The 23,377-nt window shown below is 33.6% G+C and overlaps 1 non-coding gene across 1 annotated transcript; it reads left to right on the top strand.

The window, feature by feature from the left end:
- The first annotated feature begins 17,774 nt into the window (after positions 1-17,774).
- Positions 17,775-17,878, top strand: LOC149203654 (U6 spliceosomal RNA). The gene has a single exon (XR_016254070.1). It is a non-coding gene; the product is annotated as a U6 spliceosomal RNA (small nuclear RNA).
- The last annotated feature ends 5,499 nt before the right edge of the window (positions 17,879-23,377 follow it).

The following is a 23,377-nucleotide window of genomic DNA, read 5'->3' as shown; positions in this document are numbered from 1 at the left end:
GTTATTTCTTCTTAATTTCAAGTTTACAAAACCAACAATTTCATTAAATCCAAAATTGTAATTCTGGAAAAAATTTCCTTCTTGGATTCAGGTGATGAGGCAAACTGGAAATGTTGAAAATGTAGAATATCTAGTGTTCTTTTTAAATTGACTCTACCATCCGGCTATTCCTTCTACCATCCAGCTATTCTAAATTGACAGTTGATCATCTTATAATTTTTTGTGTGTTTACCATTACAGCTTTTTTTGTTTGTATCCATAATGCTTTTGTTGGATCTTAGCCCTTCGCGAAAGAATCTTATCTTATGCTCAGATGCAAGTTGGTGCCAACATATATTACTTCTTGAGGCATCTTCGTTGTTTATTTTTATCCATAATGCTTTTGTTGGATCTCAACACTTCGCGAAAGAATATTATCTTATGCTCAGATGCAAGTTAGTGCCAATATATTTTACTCCTTGAGGCATCTTCAGTGTTAAGTAAGTTTTTATGGTTTCAACTATGGCCAAACTGACTTCCATTCTTACTTTTGCTTCTAGGGCATTGTAAAAAACTTTCTTACTTTTGCTTTTAGGGCATTGTAAAAAAATTGTGCCTAAATATGAGAAACTCACGACAAGTTTCAAGAAGGTCAGTTTTGATGATTTTAGCTATGGCCAAACTGACTTCCATTCTTAATTTTGCTTCTAGGGCATTGTAGAAAACTTTCTTACTTTTGCTTCTAGGGCATTGTAAAAAGCTTGCACTTGAATATGAGAAACTCAAGGCAAGTTTCAATAAGGTCAAATCTGTGTTGATAGCAAAAGTAAATATCTTTTATAGAGATATTTGGAATCATTGTATGTAACATTAAATATTAAAATGTTTTGTTGTTTAAGGTTTCCAAGATAGATTCTTGAACATATTGCATGGTGCTAGTCATACACAACATTCATTTCAAACATGAGCATTCGTTTCAAACATGATTTGAAATTAGTCATACACAACATTCGTTTCAAACATGAGCATTCATTTCAAACATGATTTGAAATTAGTCATACACAAAATTTGTTTCAAACATGATTTGAAATTTGTTTAGTGGCTATTTTTTCCTTGACCAATCCATATTATGGTTTATTGTGATCTCTACTTTTCAAATGTGCATATGCCTTTTAATCTTGATCTGCAAATAAACTTTGACTAATTATCGATTAAAGCGAAAGTTTCAAGTCTTGAAAATTAGTGAGTGCTTTACCATGCATACTGATTGGGAATACTGACATGATATTTGGCCAATAATTCCATTATTCATTCAAAACCTAATGACAAACACATTAGTAGTTGCTCGTGCTTGACAAGCTCTTGATATTTTCTCCTTACGGGGTACTTTTCGAGACTGATTTTTTCCTAAGATTAGTGAGTGTTTTACCATGCATACTAATTGGGAATACCGACATGATCTTTTTCCAATAATTCCATTATTCATTCAAAACCTAATGACAAACGCATTAGTAGTTGCTCATGCTTGATAAATTCTTGATATTTTCTCCTTATGGGGTACTTTGCCAGACTGATTTTTTCCTAACAGGTTGCATTTTCTAAAGACATTTATGGCCGCTTCAAGGCCCTTGGTTGGAATATAGTCTTTCTGCTTTCAATGAAACTGTGAGACTTACATTTATTAACTTAATATTACAAACCACACTTATTTTTTGTTTTTTAATATTATATAAGAATAAATAAAAACGCTTATTATTAACACACTAAAAGTTGGGAGCGAAGGTTTGGAGATGATAAATGTTCATGTCATGTATAGCAGCTAGCCCCGGAAGGGACTACCGCTATGAAAATTGCTCCCTTGTTATGTTACGAAGTATTGCTTTCTTTGAAAAGCCACTCAAATTACCAAAACTGTGAACAAACCGAATCAAATTTCGTCGAACTATTCATTGTTCAAATTGAATGGACGAATTTCAGAGCTTTTTGCAGATAATTTGGCGACTGTGATGGAATCCATTAAGCTACCTAGGCCACGATATGAGATATCGACATAGGAATAGGAATGGAAAGCAATGGATTGGTAAGGTTACATTAGTGCAAGGTTGGAAACAAGGGGTTACTTATAAACATTGTGTGTTTTGGTAACTAGCAAAGGATTTGTTGATAATGCCCAACAATTATTAATGGCTAGTTTATCAAATGAAATTAAGTTATCAAATTAAGCTTAACCTTTGAACCTCCCATTAGGATGCATGAATACGAATATTAGTGAAAATAATTTACTATCATATGAACATGATTGGTCTTAAGAATTTGAAATTGGGCATTATCTGAAAATAAGGTTTTATATTAATAAAAATATCTAAATATATGCATAAAAATAATCAACTATGTTGAAAATCTAACCATTTCTGATAACGTCGAATTGGGTGTTCTAAAAACAAATTATACACGATAGTGCGTTGAGATGACGGAATAAGTTAAGCTTGTTGTCAAAGATGTTATAGATTTTGTAGTTCAAATTAGTGTAATGGAAGAGACAATTAAAAGATGTTGGAACATGAAAAAAAATTCGTAATTTTTGGAATTATTTTGGTGGGCTAACCATTACCCTACAAATATGGTACTAATCAATAAGTTTATCGATGTAAATGTTAGGAAAAATACGGTAAGGGGGAGGGGACAGTGACAGGGACTCGAGAGGGGTGAATAAGTATTTTTAATTCACTCTAAACTTTCAATTACATATTCAAAATTTTGTACGCTATTGTTCTTCATGCAACCTGTGTGTGTGTATGACTTCAAATAATGAAAACAACATATATCCAGTTTAATTTGTCATATTTTTCATGAGTGAGCTAACATAACAATTGCATTGTTAATTCATTAACCATCTAGTATGCAGTAAAGAATAGATAAATAACAACACATAAGAAACACACATAGAAGACCAGGACTTAGGTGGAAACCCAATGTGGGAGAAAACCACTACTGGCATAATTTCTATCTCCATTTTATTATAAATAAAAACTTCATTACATCTTGTATTGGTGCAGACTCTTACTAGCATGTAGGCATCCACCTGCCAAACGCTATCACCTCCACTCATTCGCTAGCACCCACAAGAAGGGAGATACAACCCCCAAATCTCATTAATCGATGCCTATCAAAATGGAGCACCTACCCCTTGAAAAAATTTATCACCTACCATTGAAAGGAATTTGAACTGATTTGGAATATTAGATTCTTGTGCTAAGATCCTCCTTAGATTAAAAACAAAATGCTTTCATTTTGCTTAAGGATTCATGAATTTTTTGTAAGTGAAATGATGAGTTTTTATGTTAATTTTATGAGCAATTTAACATAAATAAGAGACTAAACAACAACATAAAATCTACAAAACAACATCAAAAACACATTACAACAGGAACATGATAAACGAGTTCACCCCTATTGTGCTACATCTCCTTGGTCCAGCTTCCAATGACTTGGGCCTCTCTTTTATGCTCAAAAATGTAAAAAGATGTGTTTAAAATGCTCAAATGCTTCTAAAACCTACTCCAATGTGTCCATAATACTAAAAAATGATACCCTGGCCTTTTTTTGCTCCTCATTTGGTCAAAAACTACCTTAGTTATGACTTATGTCAATATTTCCATAATTTCCTCCTCCAAATCTGGCTAACTGCTAGTTAAATTTATTATCTAGAGTTAATTCTAGTAGTTCCGATGAAATTGGTGGTCTCGCAAACTTCCCCGCCTATCTCGCGGTTAGGGCCGAGTGGTCGTGCGGTGGTTAGGTCCGGCAGTTAAGGCGACGATTCCGACAACTCCATCACAAATCGCAATCGGCGGAGAACCAACGGTCTTATGGTCTATGAACGCAGCGGGGTGATGTGCGATGACGACACGATGGGAACTATTAACTGGAACCCATGATCTTATCGGATCCAGGATCCATCACAATTCACAATTGACGGAGTCAAGGGAGTAACATATATACATGACTATGCACTTTTGCGATGTTCGATTGTGATTATCACATCGCAAGTCAGGAACAGTGGGGGCCCATTCATCGCATCATACCCTAACTCATTCTGGGGCCGATTATTTAACGTTGACCAGGTTGTGATATGTTAGTTAAGAACCAATCGGTGGGAGTGGCAATAAAGCTTGGTGTTGTTATGAGTGAGGTGGTGGGTTCGACCTCAGCCTCCCCACATAAAATTTTATTCGACCTTTGAGAGGGCATGTGGCGGCCTCCGTGTTTGCCATGTGTCACCTTATCATTAGTCAAATTATATAGCCTTCAACCAATAACATCCTACCAACTCATGCCTGTACGAACGTGCCACATGCAACTCCACCATGCGCTAATGAGATTATGATGCCACCTCAGTTGTATAGTCAGTGCCAATTGGGCAGCCTAGTCAGCAGTATGGATTGTTGACTTGGCTGTCCCCTTTTTTTCCCAAAAATTACCTGTTTTCCAAAGTGCATAGAATGTGTTTCTGAAGCCACACGGTGTCCGTTTCATGCAAAATGAGTTGCGTCTGATTAAAGATGACAAGAACTACATGGTCATTTAGGTTCCACACCATTATGACAACTTTGATTTTTGAACATAATTTTGAGCACCTGGTCACTCCTCCCCACTGGTAGCCTTTTGGACCCCAAAAGATCACTTTCAGTTGTCCAGCAGGTGAGGGTACAATTCCCTCACCTTTCCAATCTCGGTCAATTTATCATTGACTTGGAACTTGTGATCTACACGATGCTTGTCATGCCTTGCTTTGTACTTTCCTTTACCCTTTTCAAGTTGAACTTACACTGTTTGATGTATCATTTGGAGTTGTTCAATGAACTCTTTGGCTTTTCCCATGTTACTATCAGTAGAAAGGTCCTTCTTACGAATATGATACAACACATTATGATGCAAATTGTAAACAAATTCCTTTACTTGATCCTTTGACTTAAGTTTGAATAGACATTTTGAAAGTATGTATTTTTTTTAACATAAATTTCATGTAAAACAACATGATGCTTGAGGAAAGTAGTTATAAAAACTATAGGCCTAGAAAGTACATCAAAAAACTTGTCTCTTATACCTTTCTTATACCTTTTGACCGAGTGGAATAGTAGAAGAATACCCATCCAATGGAAGTCCCTTTGTCACTGCAACTTAAACACTTCGCCATTGAAAATTTCTGAATGAAAATAAATGGGCTTACCACATAGCATAAACACCGTGCCCATGGCATAGTCGTAGACATCAATCTGAAACACAAATGAGTTTTTCAAGTTTAGAAGAGCAAGTATAAATGCTGAACTGATATTTTGTTTTAAAGCATCAAATGCCTCTTATTGTTTTCCTCCCCACTGGAAGACCTTTTGCACAACTGCCAAAGAATTCAAATGAGCTACAATAGAAGAAAAATTATCAGAATCTTTCCTCCAACATTGGGATTCTCCCAAAAAACCTCTTATCCAAATGACTATCTTGAGCTTGTCTGCATAAATTACGGGCATAGAAAAGGCATCTATGACTTCACGCGGATTTATAATTATTTCACCCATGTCGAAGGGAATGGAGTAAATACCACCGCATACTATTAAGGCCAAGCAGACTATTGGAATAGAGCCCATAGTGACAGATCTGCAGCTTCCACAGATCCCACTCACTGGAATTATAGTATTGCACTTGGAAGACCCAATTTCATGGCTCAAGTACATCAAAGAATTTTTATCCAACATATACTTTGACATCTTCAGAAACATATGTTCTTGACATATGACATCAAGTATTTTTTTTCTCACACATGACATGTTCATAATGAAATTTTCTAAAAATGAGAATGTCATCCAAGTAGACCATCATGTCTAGAAATGGCTTCAATACATCTTGCTTCATATGCAGAAAAGTAGTAGGAGCATGGAAAAGACAAAAAATTATAACAAACCATTCAAACAAACCTTTCTTAGTTTTGAATTTCGTCTTCCATATGTCTCCTTAAACAACTCTACTTTGATGAAAACCACTTCTTGAATCCCATTCAATGAAATGCATACCATTCTTCTTGGGCGTCGAAACAAGGGGTGCACCATATGGTAAAGGAGATGTTCAGATGATCCTTTTGTTCAACAATCCTTGAATTTTCTTTGTTATTTCTATGCTTTCCCTTCTTGACATTCGATGCATGTCAATGTTAAGAAGAAGACACTTTTGCTACAATGGTATTTCATGTTGGATTCTCCTCTTGGAAGGAAATCCTTTTGCTTTCTGAAACACCTCATCATCATGGTTAGCAACATCAACCAAATCAGTTTTCGAATTAGAATTACAACCATCAAATGCTTCAAAATCAACATCATTCTTGGCTTTGATCATGAGAAGCACTAAATTCATGCTCGAATTCACTAGTCTTTTCCTTTGCCCTGCATTAATAAGAAAAAGATTTATTTTCTTGTTGTGAGCTCTCATAATATATTCTACTCCATTTTTTAATAAATGATATTTGTTTTCATGTTTATGGAAGATATAGTTTTTTTCATAAAGGTATGAACTGCCCAAAACTATGCCACAAATATCTAATGGCATAATGTCAAGCTCCACTTCATCTATGAAATTTGCAATAATGGAAAATTTCAGTTTACACTTTCTCGTAATCTGTAATTGTGCATTGTCACACCCCAATCCAAGTGGATACTATTTATGATGTGGAATGGTTTCCAAGTTTAAACTTTTGACAATGATTTCAGAGAAGATTGGCTTGATAGCCGCTATCAAAAATCGTATCAATATTGTTATGTTTTGAGATCACCCTTATGTGAAAAAAAATCTATTCTCCTCTTTTCATTTGGAGTTTCATTTTTCAAGTCTAAAGAACTAGTGCTGGCAATGGATTATTTTCCTTTTAATCTCATGGCTGTGATTTTAGTTTCATCACCCGAATCGGATCCCAAATCCTCTTGAATGACGGAAACTGTCTTTTCTTTTCCTTTGTTGTTGAACTTCTTTGGTTTCGTTTCTAGATGAAGCTTCCAACAATGAGCTTCATCATGAACCTCTCTGGAACAATGTTTACATGTAACCTTCTCTCCTTTTTTCATAAACACATTTTTCTTTCCCTTGAGACGCTTTTCTTTCTCTTTACCCTTAAATGACTTTTTGCTACCTTCTTCTGGAGTGTTTTTTTGTCTTGCCTCAAGATGAGTGGCTTGTACGCACACATCATCTATATTATTGGGATTAAACATTAAGATAGCATGCCTAAGGTAATTGTGTAAATCCCTTATGTACTTCAGCAATGTGTCCTGTGATTGCAAAACTACACCTAACATCAAAGACATTTTTCTGAATTCTTGGGTGTAATCTTGCATATTTTGACCTTTAAGATGCCTAAAGTTTTTCCAATTCATGATGGATTTTTGCATATAAGGTAGAGGGTAGAATTGTCTTTTGATTGAAACAGCAAAATCATTCGAAGAAATTGAGATCTTATCATGTTTTCTAATCTCCTCTTGGGTCTTTGATTCCCACCATACCAACGCTGCACCCTCCATTTGCAAGGAAGCTAACTGAATCTTTATGTCATCCTCTTGAAGGTTTTGAATCCTACAATAGACCTCCAATTCACGAATCCAATTATCAAGCTTATGTGCATTCACTTCACCATAATACATGGGCAGCTCAAATATAACATCAAGTTTTAAAAAAGGTGATTTACGAGTTCCTTTTGAAGTATGCAGATGAGTATGAGTATGGGTTGTGTTAGTGGAAGAGGGTGAAGATGCTTGTGAAGAAGAAGATGAAGAAGATCATGGAGAGGGTGGAGGTTTGTCTCCATTTCCATTACCTCCTCCTGAAGAACCTTCTCTTTTGGGAGGTTTGGAAATTTCTCCTTGCAACCTAGTATTCCTCTCTTCATAGAGGACCTTCACCATCTATGTCATATCAAAGAAAGCCTTTATGAAGGTATTCTCATCTTCTGTCATGTTTGTAGGTTCTCTTTCATGAGACATGATCTCTGGAGTCTCAACTGCAACTCAAGGCTGAACTAGTGTTGGAGATTTTGGCAACCTTGCTCTACTTCCCCTTGACCCAACTTCAGGGCTTCCAACTGGTTTCCCTTCTCCTCTTTTGAGTTTTAACCTTGTGAGCATGAAATAAATTTGAAAATAGTTAAGTCCTTCTTTCACAAAGAAAACCTATAGCTCTGATACCTAAAATGAACTAATTTAGAATATCAGATTGCTATGCTAAGATCCTTTTCAGATTAGAAACAAAATGCTTTCATTGTGCTTAAGGATTCATGAATTTTTCAAAAGTGAAATGATGAGTTTTTATGTTAATTTTATGAGCAATTTAACATAAATAAGAGACTGAACAGTAGCATAAACATCTATAGAACAACATCAAAAACACATTACAACAGGAACATGATAAAGGAGTTCACCCCTCCTGGGATATGTCTCCTTGGTCCAGCTTCCAATTGCTTGGGCCTCTCTATTATGCTCAAAAATGTAAAAAGATGTGTTTATAATGCTCAAATGCTTCTGAAACCTTCTCCAACGAGTCCATAATACCAAAAAATGATACGTTGACCACTTTTTTCTTCTCATTTGGTCAAAAATTGCCTTAGTTATGACTTATGCCATTCTTTCCACAAATTCTTCCTCCAAATCTAGCTAACTTCCAGTTAAATTCATTATCTGGAGTTAATTCTAACGGTTCTGCCGAAATTGATGGCCTTGCCAACTTCCTCACCTATCTTGCAATTATGGACGAGTGTTCACACAGTGGTTAGGTATGGAGGTTAAGGCAACGATTCTGACAGCTCCATCACAAATTGCAATCGGCAGAGAACGGGCGGTCTTATGGTTTGTGAATGCGGTGGGGCAATGTACGATTATGATATGGCAGACCTAAAGAAATTATTAATTGGAACCCATAATATTATCGCATTTGGTATCCATCACAATTCACAATCGGTGGAGTTATGGGGGTAACATATATACGAGACTCTGCACTTCTGTGATGTGCAATTGCGATTATCGGATCGCAACCCGGGTATGTTGGGGGTCGATTCATCGCATTGCACCCTAGCTTTTCCTGGGGCCGATTCTTTAATGTCAACATGCCTGCGATATATTAGTTAAGAACTAACCTGCAGGCATGGAGGTAAAGCTTGGTGTTGTTGTGGGTGAGGTCGCGGGTTCAACCTCAGCCTCCCCACATAAAATTTTATTTGACCTTTGAGAGGGCATGTGGTGGCCTCCAGTTTTACAACGTGTCACCCTCTCATTGACCCACCTATATAGCCTTCAAACAATAACATCCTGCCAACTCATTCATGTACGAATGTGCCACATGGCACTCGACCATTCGCTGATGAGATTACGATGCCACTTCAGTGACATAGTCAGTGCCAACTAGACAGCCTAGTCAGTAGTATAGATTGCTGACTCAGCTATCACATTTTTTTCCAAAAATTTACATGTTTTCTAAAGTGAACAGAACGTGTTTCTGAAGCCATACAGTGTTTCTTTCACCCCAAATGAGTTGTGTCAGATTTAAGATGATGAGCACTACATGGTCATTTATGTTCCACACCATTCTGATGACTTTTTTTAGCATAATTTTGATCACCTAATCGGAAACTATGACTCTCCTACTGAAGGCTCCAACTCTTAGCACCCTTCATGTACCACATTTCATAATATTACAAATTGGATCTACCTGTATCAAACAAACATCAAAATTTGTAGGTCACCTTTCATCATATTTTCAAACTAGACTCGCACCCATCACTATGCTCAATACCAAATTGAATACTAATCAATGAACCAACTGAATCACTATAACATCATCTCACTGAATACTGCATCAACCACTGCAACTAGATCAGATAAATCCAAAGCCAAACCATAGTAGATATAAATCATCCAGATCAACACATCATTAAAAGACAATAGCAAATATAACAGAACTCATCGATAGTCATCATCAAGAAGCACTACAATCCCTCATCAGATATAACTAAAAATATATATGTGAATTTTATTAAGAAAACATGCGTATATACATGTTTATCATGTACAACACCTATGTACAGGTCTCAACATACTCAAGGACATATCTCATAATATATACGTGACTCAACAAAAACAAATCCGTGTATGTACGTGACTATTCATAAGAAAACCACCGTACATATCTTAAATTACTTAAGCATACCTTCGCTACAAACACAACTCACATTCCACAACCTTCACTGTCAAAACTATAGACTTCTGAAAATCCATTTAGATCACATCATTACTATAATAACAGATCCATCATTATTAACTACTTAAACATTTGCAACAAGTAAATCAATCAACCAAATATTTCAACATATCTTCATATCTTTTAGATCTGAGTCTTCTTCTTTCTCCCTTGTGCATTATTGTTCCATATCAAATCACACATGAATAGCCCATTACTTGCACACTCAACATCTTGATCTCCATATATTTATATAGCTTTTTCCTTAGATAATACCTTAAGTAAATCCTTTGGTAATGTTGTTAGTATATTGTTGGAGGGATCAAATAAACATTGCCACAACAATTACTATGGGAAAATACCATGGTAATGACCCCTAGTATCCAATTTTCCATGGTTCGAATTATTTATGCGACTTTTTCTCACAAGACCTGCGTATGTACGCGACCCTTCTTCACAGGAATCACACATATTTTCTCAAACTTCACATTGTTTTTCCATCTATAATTGAATTTTCATTTCTCTATCCATATCTTCTGGCACATCTGTACCAATATTCTTGATATCTACATTAGTTCCATAATCATCATATTATCATTATGCTTACATCAAGGATATATTTATCAAGTATGTTTCTATCAAGGACAATACATTAGCCATAATGCCAACAATCTCCCCCTTTCAACTTGATGACAACCACTGTGGTGTTTGGACACCACCTAAAAACATTTACAAACACCAAGCCTTCTCTCCCAACATCAAGTCAAACACCAAGTCTTTTCTCCAAACATCTCTCTAAACACCAAGTCTTCTCTCCCAACATCTCTCCCAAAACCGAGTGTTCTCTCCCCCTTTGACATCAAGTGAAAAGGGTTGAATCAGGTTGAATGAAGTACTTCCCTTGTTGTTCTTATTGTTGTAAGTTTGATATGCTGATATGAATCATGAAATTCTCATATTGACCATGCCCCCCCTGAGCATATGCTAGACTTTCTCAAGATATGCAACACAAGACTTGAAATATATGACCTTTCATATCACTAATGACTCTATGCTTCCATGCTTACATCAATCACCCAACATATTGGGTTTACGTATTGGACCCAAATTTTACATCAATGTCCCAAAATAATGGGATTACATACATAACATGCCTTGATCCCAATAGCCCATACGTGACTGAATTTTATAATGATTTACAACGTGGGTCTTTTCATGACCTTTACATCAAGAGACATATATGAAATTTATAACAAGAAACAATGACCTCAACAATGAGATAGCAAGAAAATGATAGTCATCAGCAACCACCATGCATGATATAGGAATCCGCAACATAAACATCTGATAACAATAGCATAGACAACAACATGAACATCCTCAACATGTAAGATAAGATAGTGTAGCATAAATTTCTCCAATATCATCAACATGTGACCAAATGCAGTGTTTCGAAGCATCATCAATCAACTGTAGCAGAAGCATAAGACTGTGCAATAATTTCTTGTTTAACAACTCATCCCCTTGACCTCTTGTCATCAAGGTCAGCACACTCTCTCCACATATAGGAAGAGTCACAATCCACAAGCAACAACATTAATCTCATGAACCACAACACCATATGTAGAATATGTATACGTCAATAACATATGTGAAAACCAAGAGTACCTCCAATATCACAAATCACTACGTAGAATAGAAATGATAAACAACATCATCAATCAACATCTAGAGTATACATATCTTCCAACTTTAGCAAGAATAGGACATTATTAATAACTTCACCAAATGCAACTCAAGCAACATATAGACATCATCCATAAGTTCACCACATGCAATCCATGCATTATTGATAACCCATGAAAGTAGTGCATATATACCTTCTCATCAACATAATACGCCAACAAACAATGAGTAGATCATGAATTCATCATTAAACAAAATCATGCAACAAGGAGTGATCAATAAACCATAATGTCAATAATGAACTATTAGAAGCATAACAGATGCTCCCCATGAACCTGTGTTAATTCTTTGTCATCAAATTTGATCATTTCCATCTCATTAATAAAAAAGTGCATCAAAGAACTCTTTCATCAGCAACAATATAAGATTTTACAAAAACTCATAAACTCATCATCAGCCAATACCCTAAGCAGCATAAGGGCATCACCAAGAGACTGCAGCAAACCAATGTCATAACCAAAATTCTAATAATGAATTGATGGAAGCATACAAGAACTACCCCTAAATCTGTGCCACTTATTTTTCATCACTAAGACACATGTGCAATTGTCTAGATAAAAATTGCATATACACATGATTGTCTTTCATAACATCCGCATACAAGAAATAAATTGTTGATTATTTATGGCCAAAACTCCTCCCGAACATGTCTTGTTTGTTCCTATTCATATTTTCTTCATCAATGCAATGTCAGTAATATACATCACCAAAAGAATATCAAAAAAACATCAGGAACCATCATCCATATACACATGCATAGCTCCCACTGAGATCATACACCATTGATCCTATGCACCTGATAATCGTCACATGTTCTTCATGAGGTTATATACCTCACATTCAGTTCTGCAGTCATTGTTAGAAGTATATTTTTAAGAGCAATGGATTGTAGTAGTGATAATATTTCCTATGTCTCTTACTGATGTTCCTTCTTCCTCCAAATATTCTTGCAATTTCTAATCGTGTTCTTGAACTTGTGGAACTTATTCCATAATTTTGCTTTCACTCCAAATTCTTGACCTACAATCAGTGACCTTATGCCCAATGAGTTACAAGAAAAAATATATCCATGAAACCATCCTTTATGCCTAGGGACTGATCTTGACTTTAATCTAGGATATTTGCTTTAAAATGTGTGACTTGATTCAGTTTCTCTATGGAAAACCTTATGTTGGTTTTTATTGTCATTACAACGTGAATCTAAATCCATGTGGTTGTATCCAATGCCTATATTTATTAGAGGAGAGCATTGTTAATTGATAATATTCTCTAGTGATTCAGATGCATTTAACCATTTTTTTATTTTATCATAATCTTTCCTTAGAGACACAACTTTTGATTTTAATTTTTCACAATGCCTTTCCATCTCTTAAAGTTGTTTTTCTAAGACTTTTGTTCTTCTATTGGTTGCTCCCAAATGCATTCTTACATGTTTATTTCCTTGATCATACTACTTTCTTTTGTTTCTAGTTATTTGTTTTCATTCCTAAGTCTATCATTTCCTTTCAATGCTTTAATTGAATCATCTTCTTCACAAATTTCCAATTCACTAGTTGAATGGTCTTCAAGAGAAATAATTATTTGATAGCAAGTGTTAAAATTTGAATCAGAATCTCTCTGATCATCATATGTGCTTTGGCTATCTTCATTAGAATAACAACTTTTCTTGGCATGAAGTTTTTTTTTGTATTTTTCTTGTCAACATCCTTTCTTTTTCTTTCTTATCATGATTTTTTTTATATGGACATTTAGATGCATAGTGACCTACTCTTCCACAATAAAAACATTGAAAGGGAAGCTTACCTTTAAATATACCATTTCCCACTTGCAACTTTCTCATGAAATTCGCTTCCTCATCTGAAATGTAGCTTGTATCTTTAGTCTTTTCTTTTCTTTCCCTTTGTATGTGGCTTTGAAGGTTGCTTCTATAATACCTGATGTACCCCATTTTCTCATCTCATTTCAATGGCAGAGACTTTGCAATCGAACTTTGGAGTTAGTGATATCAAGATCTTTTCAACAACAACAGTTTCCTTTATTTCGTCACTAATACTATTCATTGTGTTAACAATTCCATTTACTCTAAGAAAAATTCTTGCAATGCTTTGATCATCATGAATTATAAGAGTCTCATACTGAATTTTATATGTTTGAAGTTTAACACTTTTTACCTTAGTGTCACTTTCATAGCTTTGGAAAAGCTTATCCCATATTTCTTTTGTGGTGCACAACTGCATGAATTTTGCAAACGAAAATTCAACCAAACTTCCCAAAACAACATTTACTTCATTTTCATTGTTCTTGTATTGTTTCTATCTTGCATTACTTGTATTGTTTCTTTCCTGCATTACCTGTGGGAATGAAGGCTAGGTATTGATACCCTACCTTCAACAATTACCTATACATCAGTGGCTAGTGCCTGCAAATACGCTCTCATTTTGACTTTAAAAAATATAAAGCTAGTTCCATTAAACAAGGGTGGTTTGGAAGAAAATACTCCCTCTTAATTGCTCATATTGATAGATTTCCCTTTAAGTGATCAAGTTTCTTTTGAGGAACTTGCTATCATTCCAAGTGTTAGGGAAAATACTAGGGGGGTGTGAATTAGTAATTTTTATTCACTTTAAATTTTCAATTACATATTCAGATTTTTGTAAGCTAATGTTCTTCGTGCAACCCACGTGTGTACACGACTTCAGTGAATGAAACAACGTATATCCAGTTTACTTATTTTTTCATTTCTTTCATCAGTGAGTTAACTTAAATATTGCATTGTTAATTTATTAATCATCCAGTATGCAATAAAGAACAATTAGATCACATCACGTAAGAAACACACACAAAACACCATGATTTTAGGTGGAAACCCAATGCAGGAGAAAACCACCGTTGTTTTTTCCTCCGTCTTCTTTTTTATTATACTTTATTACATCTTCTACTGGCATAGACTCTTACCAACACACAGGCACCCACCTGTAGGAGGCTCTGACCTCCACTCGTTCTCTAGCACGCACTGGAAGGGACATACAACCCTCAGATCTAATTTACCAGCTCCTACCAAAACGAAGCACCTACCCCCTAAACAAATTTATTGGCTACCATTGGAAAGAAGCTTTGACTCCCTTACTAAAAGATTTAACTCTCAGCACCCTTCATGGACTGTGCTTCATAATAATTTAGACTAGATCCACTTGTATCAAACAAACATCAAAATTTTTAAGCCACATTTCTTCATATTTTCAAATTGGACCCACACCCATTACTATGCTCAATACCAAACTGAATACTAATCACTGAACCAACTCAATCACTGTAACATCATCCCATTGAATATTAAATGAACCACTGCAACTAGATCAAATCAATGCATACCCAAACCAAAATAGATATAAACAATCTAGATCAAGACAAAATTGAAAGACAATAGCAAATATAACATAACTCACCAACAATCATCATCTAGTAGCAGTGGAATCCCTTACTAGATATAACTCATAATATATACACAATTGTTATTAAGAAACCTGTGTATATATGTGCTTATCATGTGCAACACCTGCGTACCGATCTCAACATACTAAAGGACATATCTCAGAATATATATGTGACTCAACATAAACATATCTGCGTATGTACGCCAAAATTCAGAAGCAAACCAACATACAAATCTTAAATTACTAGAGCATACATTTGCTACAAACACAACTCACTTTCCGTAACCTTCATTGTAAAAAATACAAACTTCTCAAAATTCATTTAGATCAATCATTATTATAATAACAAATCCATCATTATTAGCTACTTAAACATTTGCAACAAGTAAACCAATCAACTATATATTTCAACATATCTTTATATCTTTTAGTTATGTGTCTTCTTTTTACTCCCTAGTGCGGTCGTGTTCCACATCACACATGAATAACCCATTAGTGCACACTTACCACCTTGATCTCAATCTCCTTATATATCTTGTCTTAGCCAATGCCTTAGGTAAATCTTTTGGTAATGTTGTTAGTATTTTTTGAAGAGATCAAATAAACGTTGTTACAAGAATTACTCTAGGAACATACCATGGTAATGACTCCTGTTATCCAAATTTCCATGGTTCAGGTTATGTTCGCAACTTTTGCTTATAAGACTTGCTTATGTACGCAAACCTTCTTCACAAGAACTACGTATACTTTTTCAAACTTCACATTTTTTATCTATCTATAACTGAATTGTCATTTCTTTGTCCATATCTTCTGTCACATTTGTACCAATATTTATGATATATGCATTAGTTCCACAATCATCATACTATCATTATGTTGACATCAATGACATATTTATTAAGCATATTGTCACCAAAGACAACAAATACTATAATGCCAACAACAAAATTTTCTAAACAAAGCGGGTCTAATTCATAGTTACCAAGTTTGAATTCGAATTCGATACGATAGTATAAAAATTGAATAAGAAATTTTTAATTTGAAAAAAAATTGACACTTTACATCTTAAAAACTATCATTTTAAAAAATTTCTTCTTGTGTCCAGGATATTTTCAGCCCATTTTTTTCTAAATTTATTTTGAATTTTGAATAACATCCAATAAACTAGATAATATAATAATTTTACAAATACAATTCACCAAAAAAACTTCACTTCCCTTCAATACTTCTTTATTTCTAAATTTAAATCTAAAATATTTTTCTAATTTTAAAAATGATTTATCTAAAATCCTTCATAATAAATATAAACATTTTTAAAAATATCTGAAATTCCATAAAATCAGTCATTGCAAAATTAACATGTATTACAAATTAACAAACTGTTACGAATTCAGTGTAACAGATTCTTCCTTTTCCTATTTTACTAGCTTTTTAACCCATAAAAACAATAATGAAGTTGGAAAATTATAAACTTTCCTATTCCACTGTGATTTTTCTCCAGTTTCTTTCCTTCTGCAGGATGCCATCCTACCACTATTTGTTCCACCATTAACATTCGCTCTTAAATGAACAATCTGTTCCGTTTACGTAAACCACCAACCACGGATTTTGAGGCATTTAATTTTTCATTTAACTGCTTATCCAACCACTTATACTTGAAAACCGAATCGAATTTCATCGAATAATACGGTATTCGTATCGAATTGGCGAATTTTCGAATTTTTTAGCCCGATTCGGGCGAACTTGGTAACTATGGTCTAATTTGCTTTTTGTAGAGGCAATTTCCAATGTATTATAGAGGAAGCATGATCAGTTATGTTTTAATTGGCTTTTTGCAGAGGCAATTTCCAATCTATTATAGAGGAAGCATGGTCAGTTAGCCTTTAATTGGCTTTTTGTAGAGGCAATTACCGAACTATTAGAGAGTAAGCGTGCTCAATTGGCCTTTAGTGGAAGCCATTTCCAAAGCACTTAATAAATGATCTTTCTTAACAACTGAGAAAAGCTTTTGGGGCTGGTTACCTTTCCCTTTCATAACAAATGATCTTTCTTAACAACTGAGAAAAGCTTTTGGGGTTGGTTAGCTTTCCCTTCCATCTAGAAAATATGTCACTCTCATTAAACTTTCCCTTTCAGATAAAAATTATGCGATTCCCACGCCTAATGGATTTGGAAGATACAAAGTGATATTTCAATATCAAAACAATTGTTAAAAATAAAACGACAAGAATCGAACAATAAGCACTTTGCGTATCATGGTGGTGTGCATATCGTTGTATGCATGGTAATTTCACCTCCAACCGTATACATGCCAGCATACATAACTTCTCATATCTCCGTAAAAATGCATGCTCATTTCGGAGAAATATGATAAAATTAAAACAGTACAGAGAAAGTTAGCATGGCCCTGCGCAAAGATGACACTCACAAATTGAAAAATAGTCTTCATAAAAATAGAATACGAACGTTGTACTGATATTCTGCATTGCCATATCAATCTGTACAACTTCACAAAGCAAATGTTACGGTGTAATGTGAGCGTAAACGCATGACAAAATTAAGAAAATGGAATATGAACTTTGTCCAGATAGTACCATACATGCCCATGTTTTATTGTTATGTTGATGGAATCTGTAACACAATTGCAAAGCAAATGCTACGGATTAGTGCAACTGTGGACGCATAACATAATTAGCATATATACTGCTTTCTCTGGCGCTGGATTACTAAAAACTTTCATGTGTCAATAGACCACGTAACTGAGCTGACCACACGAAAACTGGACCAATCGAGATTCACAACTTGCAACCAGGCCTGGAATTTCAGGGTCCGTGGAGCGTTTTTTTAACGTATTTGACTGTTGAATATAAACTTTGCATGTCAAAAGTGACCGTTAAGTTTTTTTTGAAAACACATACATTTAACTTGCAAACATTCAAACTACTTGATATAAATTTATGCGCAGAGCAGAATATTTTTCAGATTTTGTTTTATATTTATGAAATATGATTTTTCCGGATAATTTCTTCGCCTCTAAGATAAACGCAGAGAACCCGTACAGAAGAAAATTATTGTTTCCAATTTTAGTATTTCTACAGTAAATGTTTGCGATTGGGCGACCTTAAAATGATTTAGCATCATGCTATTTGAAAGTATTAAAAAGAAATAATTAATATTTTTTTTTCAAAAATTAAGTAAAGTTTCTGATGCAATCCCATTTGAACTAAATAAATAATGAGGGGCATTCATTGAAAATAGGAAAGTGCTATTTTCAATGACCGTCTAAGGAGCGTTCAAATTTACTTAGAAGAGGGTGGATTTTTTTTTGGGAAAATAGTGGAAATTAGAGCTAAAGTTTTATGAAATATGGGGAAATGTAATTGGGGAAATGTGAGTCACAGTGATCAAGTTTAAAAATTTTGGATATTTATTAAATTTTGATTGTGCTGAATTTATTTCCTAAGCATCTATTAAATTTTGATTGTGCTGAATTTATTACCTACACTTCTCTTAAATTTTGATTTTGATGAATCTATTTCCATCATATAAAATACACGCTTAATACACGCCAATTTAAAAAAAAAAATGACAAACTTTTGTACGAAGACAAATTTACAACCTTGTAAATAACACCTTTTCAATGTACCATATTCCATAGCTGAGAAAACCTTTTTGATTTATCATGGATCATTTACCCATTAAAGCTAGACAACTATATATACCACTATTGGATAATGACAAGTGCATAATCCAAAAAGTGACATATACCCATTAATAAATCAATGTTCCAAAATATATTAATTGCCTTTTGACAGCCTATCACGGGAATGCTGACAAGAAATGACTTTTATTAGGCAGTCGACGATGACAACTGAATAGTCCTGTCTCCCCAGGCTTCCTAAATTTTATTCGGTTTTCATGTTATTTAACATAAAATGAACGTCAAATGCCAGGTATGAAATGCCAGTGAACGTCACCAAATTTTCATCCCAATGACAAGTATGAACAGCAAGTAAATGCTACCAAATTTTCAATGTACAGGCGAAGAAAAATTGAAATTCCAGGCCCGTTTGCAACAAACCCTAATCACAACAGGTTGCCGTTCAGCGTAGCCGGTGGGTACTAGTCTGGCGAATGGCAGTCACTGAGCAAATAGAAGTGTCTCTGTGCTGAGCAGCCATGAAGAGCAAGATTGTTGACAAGCCATACGATCTTCCCTCCCTTCCAATGGGAATACTGAGAGGCTTCACCCACTGCATGTAGATTCAGTACATCTTTAATATATTAGTGAATATAATAACCAATTTTTTCTTGACATCAATTCCAAGATGTTATCTCTGAATTTCCGATAATTTGGGTACGAAGCTAATATCCCTTCTACTCTGGCTAAACGTAAGATTCGGAGAAGCATTTTTAATCAGAGTAACGTGCCATGAGCTCCATTCCATGCCAGAAATTTGACGACTCACTGTTTTTGAGTGATAATCAGAATAGTTATATTATAAATAAGAATCTAATTAGTATAGATTTATTTTAAATAGGGAATTCACATGAGTAGAGAATGATCTAATTTGTTCAAGTGTAATTTTATTTTTTTTATTATGAATGGAGATTATTTAAATGCATTTTATAGTTTTTTTAGATATTTATTTTTATTTTTATTTTGGCCGACATGAAAACAATTTCTGATGACAGGACAGTGTTACCCATCATATTAGGCTGCAGAAAGAGTCTCTCAGCTCAATCACCAAAGTCGACAGGAGACTGGCCAAATGAGTCTAAAAGGTCAAGACCTTTGCATTTAACGCATTTGGCTCCTCCTTTACAGCCCGAGGATCTCATAACATTGCAAACTTTTTATTATGGGAAACTAGCTAGTTATATATATAAATTAAATGATTGGTAAAGTTAATAAATGTTTACTTATAATAAATATAAAAATACTTATTATTATAAAATTATTACTATCATTATAAATTATAAAAATAACTAATATATACTTTAAATATATATTTAAAAAATATGAAACAAAATTTTTAACCATAAAGATTTGTTTTATCTTTATTTTACTATAAATATTTTTAATTTGTAAATAAGATTTGTTATAATCATCATGGATCAATAGCAAGTTTATAAATATGGCATACCTAAACATCTATATCTTGTTTTATATGGCATTGGTTCATATGACATTCTAGTTAATCAATTTAATTAAAATGACAAAATAGGCATAATTATTTTGAATATAAATCTTCAACTTTGATTTGTATATGCTATTATGAGAATATTTTAGGGAAGTTAAACTCTTACCATGACCTAATTATTTTGATAATTAAGTTAAAATTTTGAAAATCCTATTCTAAAATAAACCAACGTAAATATTTTGAAACAAAATAAATTAATAAAACAAAAAATTGAATAAAATTATTAAATAAAATTTAATAATTATGTTAAAATATTAAATAAATAATTTTTTGATTTATTTATTAAATTAATTAAGTTTCTGTAAAATCTAATCATAATTTAAATTTAATTCACATTCATGGCATAAAATGAAAGACTTTTCTCTAAGTGAGGTTTTTTTGAAAAGTTTTGCTGTTTATTTTCAGATCTAATTTGCCTCAAATCTGATAGAGATTCATTGAAATCACAAGTTTAAAGGGTGAACTCTGCACAATCAATGTGCCAAATAAAATTTTCAAAATGTTGAATTCATATATGTAATCAAAATAATAACAAAAATCAAAATATAACCAAAAATTTTATAATAGAAAAGCCAATTTAAACAACTCCAAAAACAACTCACTTAAAAACAAATCCTAAAATAAATCCACAATTCAACGTAATCATTTTTAAAATAACTGCAATTTTTGTTTTTTTGTTTTTTTTGTTTTTATTATGAATTAGTACCTATCTAGATTATTATATCAATATATCTATTTATTTTTATTAGGTTAGTCTGATTGCCAGCTACTGCAACATATAAAATAAGAGTTTCCACTTATCTACATAATTTTTAATGTAGTTATAAAATAAATATTAGATAAACAATTTTAATAACCTTTAGACAAAGATTACAAAATAATGTTTTAATCTAGTTTACCCTTGAATTTATTAATTAAGATATCATTTTTTTCATGATTTAAATATATTTTATGTAAAATTTGATGAAATGTTAGTATATCTAGAGATTTAATTCTTCTCAGTATTTATTAGATTTGGAATTAAGATGGATTTATGCTAGTTCTTAATGAGGTTCGATCCATCTCTCAAGCTTTGAGAGGAATCAAATCTTTTGAGATACATACATCTTTTAAAATGAAAAGAGATATCTATTGAGATACATACCTCTTTGAAAGCGAAAAGAGATTTGACCCTCTCTACCCTTATAGATCTAGGGTTAAGATAGATTTAAGTTAGTTTTTATATACACATACCATATTTAGGCTTAACCCATCTCTCTCTCTCTCTCTCCCTCCCCTCTCTATTCTCTTCCTCCCTCTCTCCTTCTCCCTCTCAAATCCTCTCTCTCTTCCTTCCCCTCTCTCCCTTTTTCTCCCACCTCCCTCTTTCTCTCCCCCCATCTCTCTATATCTACCCTCGAACTCTATTGCTATCTACCTCCCTCACTCCTTCTCTCTCCCCTCCTCTCTCTCCCCTCCATCTCTATGTTTCCCTTTCTCTCTCCTCTCCTCTTTCTCTTCCCCCTCCATCTCTATGTTTCCCTTTGTCTCTCCTCTCCTCTTTCTCTTCCCTCCTGTCCTCTCTCTCTCTCTACCTCTATCTCTCTATGCCTTTGTTCTTCCCTCCCTATCTCTCACGCTCCAACTCCATCTCTCTCTCTCCCCCTCCCCTCTCTCTCTTCATTCTTCTCTCTCCTCTCCATCACCTTCTCTTTGTCATTATGTCCTCCCTCTCTCCTTTCTCCCTCTCCCTCTCCCTATATAATTAATTCTATATGTAATGTCTACAATATTTTACATTTAAATTTTTTATTACCAAATAAATTATATTTTTTTTGCAGAACCTATTCACAGGTTAACATATCCATGGTAAAATGCGGGTGGATATCCATGGTTAAGAAACTTGTTATATTGTAAACATTAATTTTTTATGTGATTTTAATTAAATTTAAATATGAATCGATTTTCAAACATTTGATTGGACCATAACTTGAAGGTCTTATTTCAACATTTGCAAAATATAATGTCATGTGGATAACTGCCTTACATATTTTATGCCAAAATTTATGGATATGGTTGCAATATTCATGCATTATTTTTAGATATTTTTGTAGTGATTTATTATTAATTTTTGCATGAAAACTATCCAAAAATAAAATACCTCAAAATAACTTATAGTCAAGTAAATAACAAACATATAATCAATTATTTTCCACAATAATTTAAACAAGTCTTTGCATAAAAAATGGATAGGAATAAGATGTAAAAAATATACTTACAGGAGATGCTTCTCACAATTATTTATGTTTTCTTCAACACCTATGTAAAAGTAAATTTGTAAATGTGTAAAGTTAGTAGTGGTTACTAGTCACCCAAATTTATTGAGGGTCTTATGCTTGAGCAATTATATGATGGTTTTTCTATCAACCATTATTAATTTATCATTAACCAATGTAGCTTATAATTATTTATGCAATTTTTTCCCATGAATTTTATTATTTTTATTAACTTTTAACATTTTATTAATTAAGCCAAGATTTAAATGTCTAGAACATCTCCACTTTAGCTCTATATTACTTTTAACATTTTTTTATTTTTTTTATTTAGATGACACATAAAAATTAAATGTTAAACTTTTGCACTAGGCATCTAACCCCGGGTTCTAGAATATTATTTTATTTATATAATTTTCATTCGCTACATGTACAAATACTATTGTTTTTAATATGTACAAATACATGTACTTTTAAAATCTAATTTACTATAGAT

This window comes from Pinus tabuliformis, chromosome 2_1 (genome assembly GCF_031772625.1).
Source record: "Pinus tabuliformis cultivar Carrire ecotype Pingquan chromosome 2_1, CPIR1, whole genome shotgun sequence".
NCBI lineage: Eukaryota > Viridiplantae > Streptophyta > Pinopsida > Pinales > Pinaceae > Pinus > Pinus tabuliformis.
Note: the sequence above shows the minus strand (reverse complement) of the source record. Positions and strands in the feature narration are given on the sequence as shown.